This window comes from Vicugna pacos, chromosome 14, assembly GCF_048564905.1.
Source record: "Vicugna pacos chromosome 14, VicPac4, whole genome shotgun sequence".
Lineage (NCBI taxonomy): Eukaryota > Metazoa > Chordata > Mammalia > Artiodactyla > Camelidae > Vicugna > Vicugna pacos.
Window position 1 is genome coordinate 34512990 of NC_133000.1, and position 12152 is coordinate 34525141.

The 12152-nt window shown below is 46.0% G+C and overlaps 1 protein-coding gene across 3 annotated transcripts in view; it reads right to left on the reverse strand.

Moving 5' to 3' along the window:
* Window positions 1-12152, reverse strand: part of LOC140701240 (trafficking protein particle complex subunit 9-like) — a 241850-nt gene that overhangs the window by 37094 nt on the left and 192604 nt on the right. Inside the window, exon 1 of one of the 3 annotated variants that reach the window (XR_012080224.1) lies at window positions 11722-11964. The exons of the other annotated variants lie outside the window; for them this stretch is intronic. The gene's annotated coding sequence lies outside the window, so the exon portion shown is untranslated. Of the gene's footprint in view, window positions 1-11721; window positions 11965-12152 lie in introns of those variants that run through there. 3 annotated transcript variants of the gene reach the window in all.

The window sequence follows — 12152 nt, forward strand, 5'->3', positions numbered from 1 at the left end:
AATGTCTGAGTGGATGGTTACACGGCAACATAAATTCTGATTTGTAACAATACGTATTCTGTGTAAATAATCTTCAAGGTCATCTGATTAAGGCAATTTAACTAGTCCCTGTCTCACTAGAATGATACAGATTTCATTAAAACTTCATACTACACCAAAAAAAAAATGAATCCTTGTTACTTTAAACCATATTCAAATATATCATAAAATACATATTGAATATGTATCAGAAATAAGCGACACTCTTTAGTATTCAGAGTTGATCTTTCTAAAATATCTGTCATTGTGACAGCACACTTTTATTCAGCACCTCTTGGGTTCTTTGTATACAAGGCATCTACCTCTCACAGTCAGACAAATTAAACGATATTACTCAAATTTCACAAGTGAGGAAATGTACTTAAGCCATGAAAATAACGTACATATTCATCAACAGGAAAGAAAAGAGTAAAGACTTTTCTTACAATATTCACTGACAATCTTTTCTTCCATATTAAAACTACATAAAACCAATTCAGTCTTTGTAAGTATTTCTGTCAAAAAGGGCCACAAGAGAAAAACAAGCAACATCATTAGCAGTGGTTAGACTTTAAGAGCTCACTTCTCTTTTGCACTATAATTATTTTTAATGTTTTGTTTTTAGTGCTTACAGAGCACTAAAATAAAAAAATAACTTTTTATGTAATTACCTGAGAATTAAAAATTTGTGAAAATGAACAATTTTAATTTCTGTCACTCTGTCTCAACTTCTCAATGGTGTCTATCCTTTCAAGGCCTCATCAGTCTGAGATCACTAAACTCGACCATTTATGGAGTCACAGGTGTTCGGGTAACCACTTAACGGGAGGCTGATAAGAGGAGCAATTAAGAATGCATTCTGTGCAGCCTGGGTTCCAGCACCGAGCTAGCCACAGCCTGCTGCGTGTAATTTGGGACAAGCTGCCCCATCTCTCAATCCCTCAGCTGCAAAAAAGGAGACACTGATACCTACAATCAAACACCTGCTATGAAGTAAAACATGAGGAAAGCATTTTAGCCTTAGGTAGGTGTCCACTCACAGAGAGTTTGGTCATTATGATGATGAGGATGGCTGTTAACAAATTAAGCCAGACCAAACAGGAGAAATCACCTTAAAGGAGAAATATTTTAAGTCAATGAGCATTTCCTTTTGGATGAATTGCAGAATATTCTAATGATTTTTTAATAAACCAAATTTTGTCCATTAATTATAGATTTACAGGTTCATGGACAAGTCTCCAGAAAAAGAATTAGAGGCCTCTTACCTCTGTAAACTAAGAAAGTAAATTTTAAAAAAAATCACGGAGGAGATTATACCTCATTTGGGAGAGTATGTGCTTAGCATGCATGAGGCACTCAGTTCAGTCCCCATTAACTCCATTTAAAAACATTGTTTTTTAGGAAATGGAAAATTAAAGCAAAAAGATGGAGGAATACAGAATTTTTTAGAGACTCATCTCAGATTTAAGATGGGGAAGAAACCATCCATTTCTCAGAAGAAATCTTGAGGACTATGTAAACTGGATCTGAGATGTCTAGTCCTTTAACATTATTCAAGAATTCATATTACCAAGTCTTAAAATTACCTGATAACGCACAGTGGTGATACTGATCATAACAGCTGCCATCACGGATCGAGCTCCGGCTAGGACTGCTCTGTTCTGACATCTCTGCCCCTCAGGCCTCACCAGGCTGAGAGCACTAAATTCGGTCATTCAAGAGCATCTTTTGTAAGTCCTCCATTTGTGCTTCTCACTCTCCCCTCACCAGCTCCTCTGAGGGAAGCACTGTTATCATCTTCCCCACTCACAGATAAGGCCACTGAGGCACAGAGACTAAACCCATTCCAGGTCACATTGGCATTAAAGGACGTCTGTATTTCTGCTGTTTGCTTTTGACAAAGGAATCTGAGATATCAATTCAAGGCAGACTGTTAAATAATCAAGTCTGTCAGGTCTTCACCTCAAAGAGCAGATACTATAAATTCCTGATGTAGGATGAGGCTGCCGCCACAAACTGACTCAGCTTGAAATTAATATCCAAGATGAAGCAGCGGATACACGTAAATATTCACAATTGTCAACTCTGCTCACGGGTCTGGGCCCTTCACTGCCTGAACGGGGGTGGAATCCCCACCCGTGTCTGGGAGAGAAGCGCGGCTCTTCCCCGGCTCACCCAGGCTTCACGGGGTATTTCCCCCCACAGACTGGCCTCAACGATTAAAAGATCTCAAGATTTTTACACCATGCAAATCTAAAAGACATTTCTGCAGATGGAGCACTTTCTCAGGCTTAAATCTTTTTTGCCTACACTCAGCCAGGGGGAAAAAAGAAACATGACTCTACAAAGTCTCTGACCTGCACCACTCACAGGAATAGAACGGCCACAGCAGAAGATGGTTATTCACATTGCAGGATGAGAAAAAAATAAAGATGCCCCGACAACAGGCACTCCCAGAGACAGTGCTTAGCAGTCTTCTGCACACTCACGGTTGTGCAGCCCTAATCACCTTCTATATCCAGAACACTTCACCAGCCCAAAAGAATCCCCCTATCACTAGCAGTCACTCCCTAATCCCCCTCCAACCAGCTCCTTCCAACCATCACCTGCTCTCTGCCTCTGCATGTGCCTATTCTGGGCTTTTCATATCACTGAAATCAACAATATGTGGCCATTTGTTTCTGCTTCCTTTCAATTAACATGCTATCAAGTCTTGTATATTTTGAAGTGGTATCAGCATCTCTTTCTTTTTTTTTTTTGAAAACTTTAAAGATTATTAGAAGGTGGTAAGTACTATCAAAAAGAGTAGAGTGGAGCATAAGTGATTGGATTTCAAAGGGAAAAGTGTGGGTTGAACAGTCAAAGTGGACTTCCCAAAACAGGTGGCATTTTTCATTTTCCTCTTCTTTTTTGTCTTTTTTATTCACTCTTACATGTGAATAATGTTCCACTACATGGAGATACTACATTCTGTTCATCCATTCAGCAGCTATTTATTGACGAGGCCAGAAAAATGAGTGTAAGAGGTGACTAGCATGGATGGCATTTAAGCAAAGGGCAAAATGTGCTTTCAAAAAAATCCAACAAAGAGAGGCACAAGGAAATTCAGTGTGTTTCTGAGCAAAGTGCTTGCTTGCTTCGGCAGGACTACCGTGCACGGCTGGGGTGGATATTGGCAGGAGTCACGGTGAGGGAGTCAACTAAGACTCCCCACTGCAAGCAGCTCAGCCAATCCTCCTCCCTCATCCTGTATTGTTAGAGAAATGTTTCTAGGTTACTCTTATTTCAAGTAATAGCATTTGAACTGCACATCTGTTCATCTCCATCAGACCACATTATCTCCAAGCCACAGAAAATCATTCACTGACCGGAGCAGCTCCAAGACATAAAGGTGAATGATCAGGGAGTCCTGCAGCATTCCAGCCTGCAGGCACAAACCCCACATGTGCCCTGGTGATGTCCAGAAAATAAAATGCATGGAAATTTCTCACTGCTGGTACACGACATCTGCCCTCAAATTGCCCCAAAATCATGCTGGCAAAGCACTACTCAACCCTCTCACTATAAAAATCCAAAAAGCTAAGAAGGCAAATTTAGGCTCTTCCATTGAAAACCAGCAACCATCACTGCCAGTATCTGAGCAGGAATGCTCCTGACTTCGAAAACCACTGTGCAGATACTTTTCAAACGTGAAACTCATATATGTATTCCAAATAGATGATATTGCAGTAGGATTTTTCTTTTCAAAATTTCCACTTGCAACATTAGCACAAGAAAATTTATGTTTAGGCTTTAAAAAAATCATTTATCCTCCACTTTCTTAGTTTTGAACTTATTATTATTTTATAAATGGAGTTATGCTGTGTATTATAAACCGTTTGATTTCTGAAAACAAGACCTTTATGACCTCACTATTTCAGAGCAAACTTTAACGATTCTTTGAGAGGTGGGACCTGGGGCGCTCACTAACAGCTCTTTAAATACTGACAAGGATGTGCTATTAAGTAATGCAAAGTCTCTAACTCCACATTAGCTCAGAAAGCAAAGAAACTACACCAAAGACTTCCTTAAATATTTTATATATTCGTATTCTTTTGAATATTAAAATTCTTAAAAGATGATTTTTTTTGAAAAAGAAAACAGCTGTATTAAATTTCCTCTCACCAAGAAAGCAATCTTTATGAAGAAAAACACCCCTATGGAAATCGAAATGACAGGACGTTTCTAGCTAAGTGAACATCCAGATCTGAACACAACCCTAAATCCAATCAGATCTCACTCGAACGAGCTCAACAAAGTCCTGGGCAACCCTGGAAACTAGCTCTTTTGTTCCAAATGTTGGCTGAGCTAAGATCATCAAACAAGGAAGGGAAAGAGAGAAGACGAAAGTCCACCTGGCAGCCTCCATCAGTTTTCTTCCAGCCACAAGGTGCCTCTAGGGCGGCCCCGCTAACAAGCCCCCCATAAAGAAAGCCGGCATCCACACTGCCCCTGCCGTCCCCAAGTAGCCCCAATGCCCATATTCCAGCCTGTGAATGGTCTTCTAATGATCCCCCAGTTGGTGGCACCCACCCCCTCATTCCCGCTACACACACAGAGCCACGGCAGCCTTCCCAATTCACAAATTTGATTACATCAACCCCACTTCAAATGCTTCAGAGGCTCCCTGTTAGAGTTCTAGCCCCACCCCAGACCCTGCTTGCCCAGCCTCACCTCAGTACACAGGTTCCCAGTGACCTCATGGGTCCCCTGACATGCTCCTACATCTCACTTGCCTCCAGGCTCATTTTGACTGTTTCCCAAGGAAGCCTTCCCTCCCTCCAACCTCCACAATTTGTTCCTCTCTTCCTAGAGCTTTCCAGGCTAAGTCAACTTCTGACAATGCTAAGCTCTCAAGAAGCAAATACATTTTGCTTATTATCGTGGCTACACCCTCTCTCCCCTATACTCACAGAAGTGCACGTGTTATGAATAAATGAATGACGGGTTGGATCTCAAAGGGACAGACATACCTGCTCTCACCCATCCCGATCCTTCTGTCTGTAGAATATCAGAAGCAAAACCTGAAGTACCTTTCCTGAGGGTCACTTTCTGTTGACACCCTTCACTGCCTACTGTGTCAGTTCTAGTAAAACTCAACTTATTCCAAAGCCCTACACCCCAGACTCTCTCCAGTGTCCTCCCCAGCAGGGGCTCCCTCCACCCTGGACTGCACAGGGCACTCTCCCCGGGTCCCCACGCCAAAAGCCTCCAGGCCTCTGCCCGGGCTGCACCTGCGACCTGAGCCACATTCTTGACTCCTTCTCCTGGCTGACTCTTACTCTGTCCTCACAACTGAATTTAGAGCCCATTTCTTCCAGGAAGTCCTCTCTGAAAATGTCCTTAAGTCTTGTCTGGGCTCTATCTATAGCAGCAATATATGGAGACCAACTGGGTGCCTGCTCCTAATAAGACCACAAACCCTTGTGGGCCACGTGGGAAGGAGTGAGAGATTACAAGACGGGTGGGGGAATCAAAAAGCAAAAATCACAGCCCAAGTCCCAAATTCAAGGATACATTCTGAGAAAAAAGTATAAACTATTTCACACGTGTCCAATTTGGCTACTATTTTTGTGGCTTGTGGACAGCAAGGACTTGGTGTTCTAGTCCAAAACCTAGGTTACATGCAAAGAAATGTATATATTCATATCCAAAGGAAACCAGAGCTGCTCAACAACAGTTTGCAGTTAGAACTGAAAGGAAATTTGATAAAGGCAATCTCTCTCTCTCTCTTCTTTCTTTTCTGGAATCATATAATTTTAGAAGTATTTGCGTGACTAACAGATGGCTACAGCCCGTGATTTTGCACAGGAGTGTATGGGGCTTAGGAAGCCCAGATTAGATTCACTCTGTAAATGAAATCACACCAACAAACTGATAGGTGCCGTGGTGGTGGAGCTGATGTTCCAAAGCAGGCAACCTTATTCTGTAAGAGAACTCTAAATAGAAAGCAAGAAATGCAATGTCTTATACTGAAATTCATTTGCTATATGGGTCATTAACTGATCGTATATCTTGACTAATGGAACCCAAAAATAAGTTGTCAACGTCGGTTTTCTTCATCTGACCGTTTTATGCTAACTTTGGATATTAAACACTCACTCCATACGGAAAGCTCAGGCTTACGCTGCAGCACAGTTACATCCCGCGGAAGAAAGCTGACCAAGGGAGAACTGGAGAGTTTCCGTTCAGAAGCTGCAAAGTCTGGTTTTGCACCTGTACATCATTTGCAACCACGTCATCTTCAAAGGAGTTAGACGTTACCTCTGTGGGGCGAAAAGCACTGCGTGCTTCAGAATCATCAAAGAACGCTGAGCTTTGTGAAACAGTCCTGAGGCACTTAAATCATACTTTTTCTGAAAGGCTCCAAAACTGACCCACTTCACCATTCCAGGTTTAACAGGCAAGTACTGGAAAGAGTAGAGAGAACATGCCCTTGAAGTCTGACAAGGTCCTGCTTGAATCCTGCTACAGCATTTACTAGCCGCTAAACAGACCAATTCCTTAACCCCTCTGAGAAGGCTTCCCAATCTGCAAAAGGGGGCTGCCACCGCCCACCTGGGAGTCATGGATGTGAATGAAATACGCAAGTAGGGCGGCCGATGGTACCTGACACGGGGCCTGGCTAGTTTCCCTCCGCTGCCCTTCTCCCCATTTAAACTTGCACTGTTCCCCCGGTAACGATCAAGCCCCCAGAACAGACTACCCGTATCTTCTGTGTATCCCTGGATACATTCCTTACCCTTAGGAGGCCAGAAAAACAACTGCCTCCTCCCAAGTCACTAACAATGTTCTTAAGAGTCTGGGTATTTTTAACTCTAATTTTCAGGGAGACTACTCCAGAACTTTCCAAGCACCATTCTCCAGGTTGGCTCCCCTCCCTTTGCCCATCCCTTCTCACCTCAGATCCTCAGTCTGACTGCCTTCTGTTCATGGGAAAGAGAGTCCAGTAAGGTGGGGACTCCCTAGGCCTCCCTCCCTCCCTCACAGGTGACTGTGACTACATTCTCCCCACTCCCCACTCCAACTTCAGCTTCTGAGGACTCTACCCTCCCAGACCCTGCAGCCTCTGCACCTTCCCAAGACGCACATGTGGCCACGACCCTCCCTGCAGATTTCTTCCTGGCTAGCCCTGCCCACACCCCGGCCCCTTAAGGATAAATAGCATTGCTCTGAAAATGGCAAACTCCGCTAACTGACACACCAAAGCTGCATGGTCTGGGCTTTCCTCCAACACAGGCACAGCCCTGCCCCCCTCAGCCTCAGTCTGCAGCCCTCGAGATGATCTAATTCACATGCAAGGCTGTGAACACCAGCTAAGAATGACGACTCCCAACGTGTATCTCTAGTCCGGCTCCTTCACTTGAGCCCCAGTCTCATAGAGCCGAGTGCCTCTTTGAAGTCCTAACTTGGATGAAAAATGGCATCTTAAAAATGCCTCATGTCCACCATTTACTCTGGAATTTGATTCCTGGCAGGTATCTCCCAGACTCCCATTTTAGCAACAGCCCCAGCACCCACCTAGTTGTCTGAGGTCACATTCAAATTCCACTCTTCCCTCCCCCCGGCCCTGCCCTGCAATCAGTCCTGTTATTTATGACAATAAGTCCATCTCAAGTGTGGTTCTGCAGGGACCATGGCCAGAACCCCAAAAGCTCACAGCATGGTGCACTGAATAACAGTCCTCCGTAGGGTGCTCCCTGGAGGGGGAGGCATCTCCTGCCACTGGCCACCTCAGAAGGCACTGGATTCTCACACAGGAGGCCCAGGAGAAGGGACTGAAGGTTCTCCCGTGGTCTGAGTTTGAAGGGCCCGAGGTCTTGGGGAGCTCCTATTTAGCAGACACACTTGAAAGTGAGCAGATGAGGATGTGGGAACCCAGGCAAGGCTGTTCTCACTCCAACTCCTGGGCTCATGGGAGCCACGGGAAAGGCCTGTGTCCAGGGTACAGCCCGGCCATCACAGATCCCAGCCTGCAATTGCCAACCCGGACAGCCTAGACTCCATCTACTTGTGACATTTACTTCTGTTCTGTTCACCACCCAGAATGTGATGGACTCATTCAGATATTCTGGCCTGTCTCAAGTGAGACAAATTCAGTGAAAAATGAAGTGTCCACATTTGGACCAGAGCATGAAAGGAGAAACAAGGCCTCATGTTCAGCATGATGGTGGTGGCCACACCCTTTCACCGGGTGAGATGAACCATGGTGAGGGTGAGAATCCAAGGTCCTAGGTCGGCCAAATCATCTTCCTTCACGGTTGTCTGGGGTGTTGGAGACTGACTACCACAAACTAATGACACGGCCGTCAGTGGTGGACGTCAGCTGCAACAGAAACGGATTCAGCTATTTACTACCAACATGGGTTAAAAGTAAATCCCTGGGTAGGGAGGTCTGCACGGCTGCTGAGGCAAACCACAGACCCAGCTCTGAATGCCCACTGGCTGAAGCAGAGAGGAAGCTGTGGCCCTTTTAGCTGTCCCTGTGTCCAACAGATCCAGGTGAGCCAGCTACTTAGGAGAAGGCCATGTATTCCTGATACTCAGAAAAACCAGCCTCGTAAAGGGAACAAAATAGTGGCATGGATTTTAGACACAATTTGGCCCCTTTATGAAGGCAAAGTAAAGTAAATGGCACGGGGAAGTTGAATGCAAAAAAAAAAAAAAATTAAAGAACCAAACGGTGACTGCTTCCTCCAACAGCGTCCCCTGCAGATGCTCACCCCCGAGCCGGCCACTTCCTCACCAGTGACCGCCGGCCAGGAAGCGCCGTCACGCACGTCACACAGCGACAGCCAGGAACCGCGTGCCGAGCACGTTTGTATAAAAGCAGGAATCGTGCAAGTTGCCGCAGAATTAGACTTTACAAGTTTAAATACTCCATGAAAAGAATCCCTCAGCAGCTGCCTAAATCAATTCGCATCTCACTTCTTCAAAACAATGAAACAAATTTAATAAGGGCGCATTTGTCACCAAATAAAAGTAGGACCAAACAGGTTCCTCAAAGCAAGGATTTTAACAGGTATCAAAAACCAGTGGGTAATGTGCAAACAAAGTAAATATTCCAAAAATTAAGAAAATACAAAATGACGAGGATAATACATGGATCAAGACAGCTGTTAAGTTTTTGCTTTTTAAAACGATTGAGACAGCACGGATGGCAATCTGGCTATTTCCAATGCAGGATGTGCACAGCCCACATTTTCAGATGCAACAACATGCTCACTGGGCAGTACAAGTGAAAAAGGAATAAAGAAAAAGAAAAGATGAAGACGAGAAAATTAGAAACACACAAGAACAAAAATGATTTTGACAGCATGTACAAGAATTTACGTGAGTGTGTGAGGCCAGGGACGCGGGGATGGTGAAACCCACCCTCACCTCTTGCTCCAGGGAAAGCAGGGGCCTGAGGGGAGCAGTGCTGCCGGACGACCCCAACGTGGTCAGCACCCCTAACCCAAATTCCACCTACAAGCGTCTAGGCAGATTTTGAGCTACAAATTGTGGTCGCATTTCATTCTGGACCGTTTTACTCACTTCCACCAAGAGTAGCAGGAGAGAATTAGGCTCTGCTCCTGCACCAAAGCATTGTTTAAAAAACTAATGACTGTGCAATACTAAAAGCAACAATGGGGTAAAAGTGACTGGAGGAGAATGTGCTTGACCCGAGCTCACTGGCCGCGTTATCTCACTGACGTTCAGATGCTGGCTGAGCTCTTATGGTACCAGGACAGACAGACCCAAGAGGAGGGAGGTTTAATGCGCTGCTGTATTTTGATGCCGGGAGCCATGCCTGGTACATGAGGTTCTGGGTAATCAATGGTGACAGTGTCAAACACTGTGGACTAAGTACACATTCGGCTACTCCGCCAAGTCCCAAGGGCAGACTTTAAAAGACAAAAACAAGGTGGCATTCTTTGGTGGCTCTGCAGACACAGAGACAAGCGTTTGTTGAGTAAAAATGTCACCAGTGACTCCTATGACAAAAGAGGAGGCACTGGCGTGGGGGCTGGGGCAGGGCTCAAGGCTTCCACTGCTCACTCACCAGTCTGTCCAGGGGGAGAAGGTGGTCCCTGCTTACGTTGCACCGATGCACCTACCTTGACTAATGCCTGGGGCCTCAGCAGGTGTTGACAGGTGAGGTGAACAGAGCCAGACTCGGTGTAGCACGGTGCTGGGAGCTATGCCCTCAGCAGTGCCCAGGCTCCTAAACATACCAGCACATCCCCAAGAAGCAGAAGGGGAGTGCGGGCATGTAGATCACAGGGCCCTGTGAGGACAAGCACAGATCATGGCCACGAGAAGCCTCTCCCCTTCCTTAAGCCATACAGGTATATCTGGAAGGAACAGAAAATTCATCCAGAGACCGCTAGGTGGGCTCTAGCAGGTGGGACTCGGGTCCACTTCTCTTCTCACTCACAGGGCTGGTCTAGACATTCTTTTTATCAATTCTCTAGAATCTTCTCCTCCAACTTACCAACAACCAGAAAGTAGGATCTGATCTTAGGTAAGTTCAAGAATCACAGAGCACTGCCTTCACGGCGGGCCCAGCAGCATGTGCCAGGTTCTCTGACCGTCACCTGTGGGACCACCATGAGACCTCTCCAGACTCAAGGACAGAGGCCGTAGGACGGGGGGACACAGCTTCCCTCACTCTCCCCAGCAAAGGGGGACCACTTCTAGGCAAAGACATCTCACCCTCTTCTGCCTGAGAGACAGCACGATAGATACACCGGGAAACAGAGCAGAAGGTGGGGGGGTAGGCAGCCCAAAAGAGCTCGTCTGTACTTCCTAGGCAAAGTGGGGCCTTTGACTTAATCACAGGGACAAACTGAGATTGAACATTTCCCTGCTCTGTCCCATACACCGTGATACGCCTTTCCCTGCATAAGGAGTTCATTCGGAAGTCCCTGGCGGTGTTTCTGATGTCCTAACTTGACATGGTGGCTGTCGGGCAAGAAGAGAGGGCCTGAGCCGAACAGGTGCTGGGCCTGGGAGGCAGGAGACACCGGCTCCAGCCCCAGCTCAACCAGCGCCTCGTTCCGCCTTTCGGGGTTAAGCATCTCATCCAAAAGCAAAGGGATGAGACTGTCCCAGGACAGGCTGCCCAACAGAAATGAAATGAGAGCCATGTAAAGAAAGTTTCCCAGTTGCCACGTTTAAAATAGTAAACAAAGAAACAAACCAACAAACAAAAAACAAATACTAGAAACTGATTTTAAGAACAGATATTACTTAATCAACTGTATGTAAAATACTATCATTTTGACATGTAATCAATGTAGGAAGTAAAGAGATAGTTTACATACTTTTGCTAGACAAGCCTCAGCGTCTGATGTGCATTTGACCTACAGCATATCTCAGCTCAGTCCAGCCTCCTCCCCAGTGCTCCTAGCATCAGTGGCTTTGGCTAATTTATTGGACAGCAATTCCAGGGTTCCCACCATGGTCCTGGCTGTAAAGCGGGAGTAAGTGTCCACACTAACCCTAAAAGGATCTCTCTGAAACAAAGGCGGATTCACTTTGAAATGTCTGTAAACCAGCGGGCTGCACCTCCCTCCCCCCTTGGCTACAAGACAGACTTCTTCCTTGCTGATCCCTTTCTGGATGTAGGGAAGAAATCCGGCACACAGCCAGGGTGGGCTGGCCTCCAGGTAAACTTACCTGCTGTCTGTGTCCAGTCCCATGATGTCCTCCTTCTCAAACGGGATGCAGAGGAGGGGAATCTTGCCCCAAAATTCTTGTGGCCACCATCCAGCCACTTGGACTTGAGCAAGATGAAGAGTGACTCAGTGAAGTTCTCGATCCTCTTCTCCACCACCCTGCAGTCCTCGTAGATTGAAGGACACGTCGGTGAACGGCTGCTCGGCTACCTCCCCATGCAGCACAAAGACAAAAAGCTGAGAGTCATTAAGCGCGTTGCCATACAGCCCCTCTGCACGTGCAGCTTCTCCAAGGCCTTGGCAGAGAGAGAGTTCGTAATGGTGACAAGGCCCACGACTTTGCGGTGTGTCTGGAAGACGCTCCACCCATTCTCGGGCACATAGTGGTGCCTGTAGTGGATACAGAATGTCCACTGGGAGCCGAATGGGGTG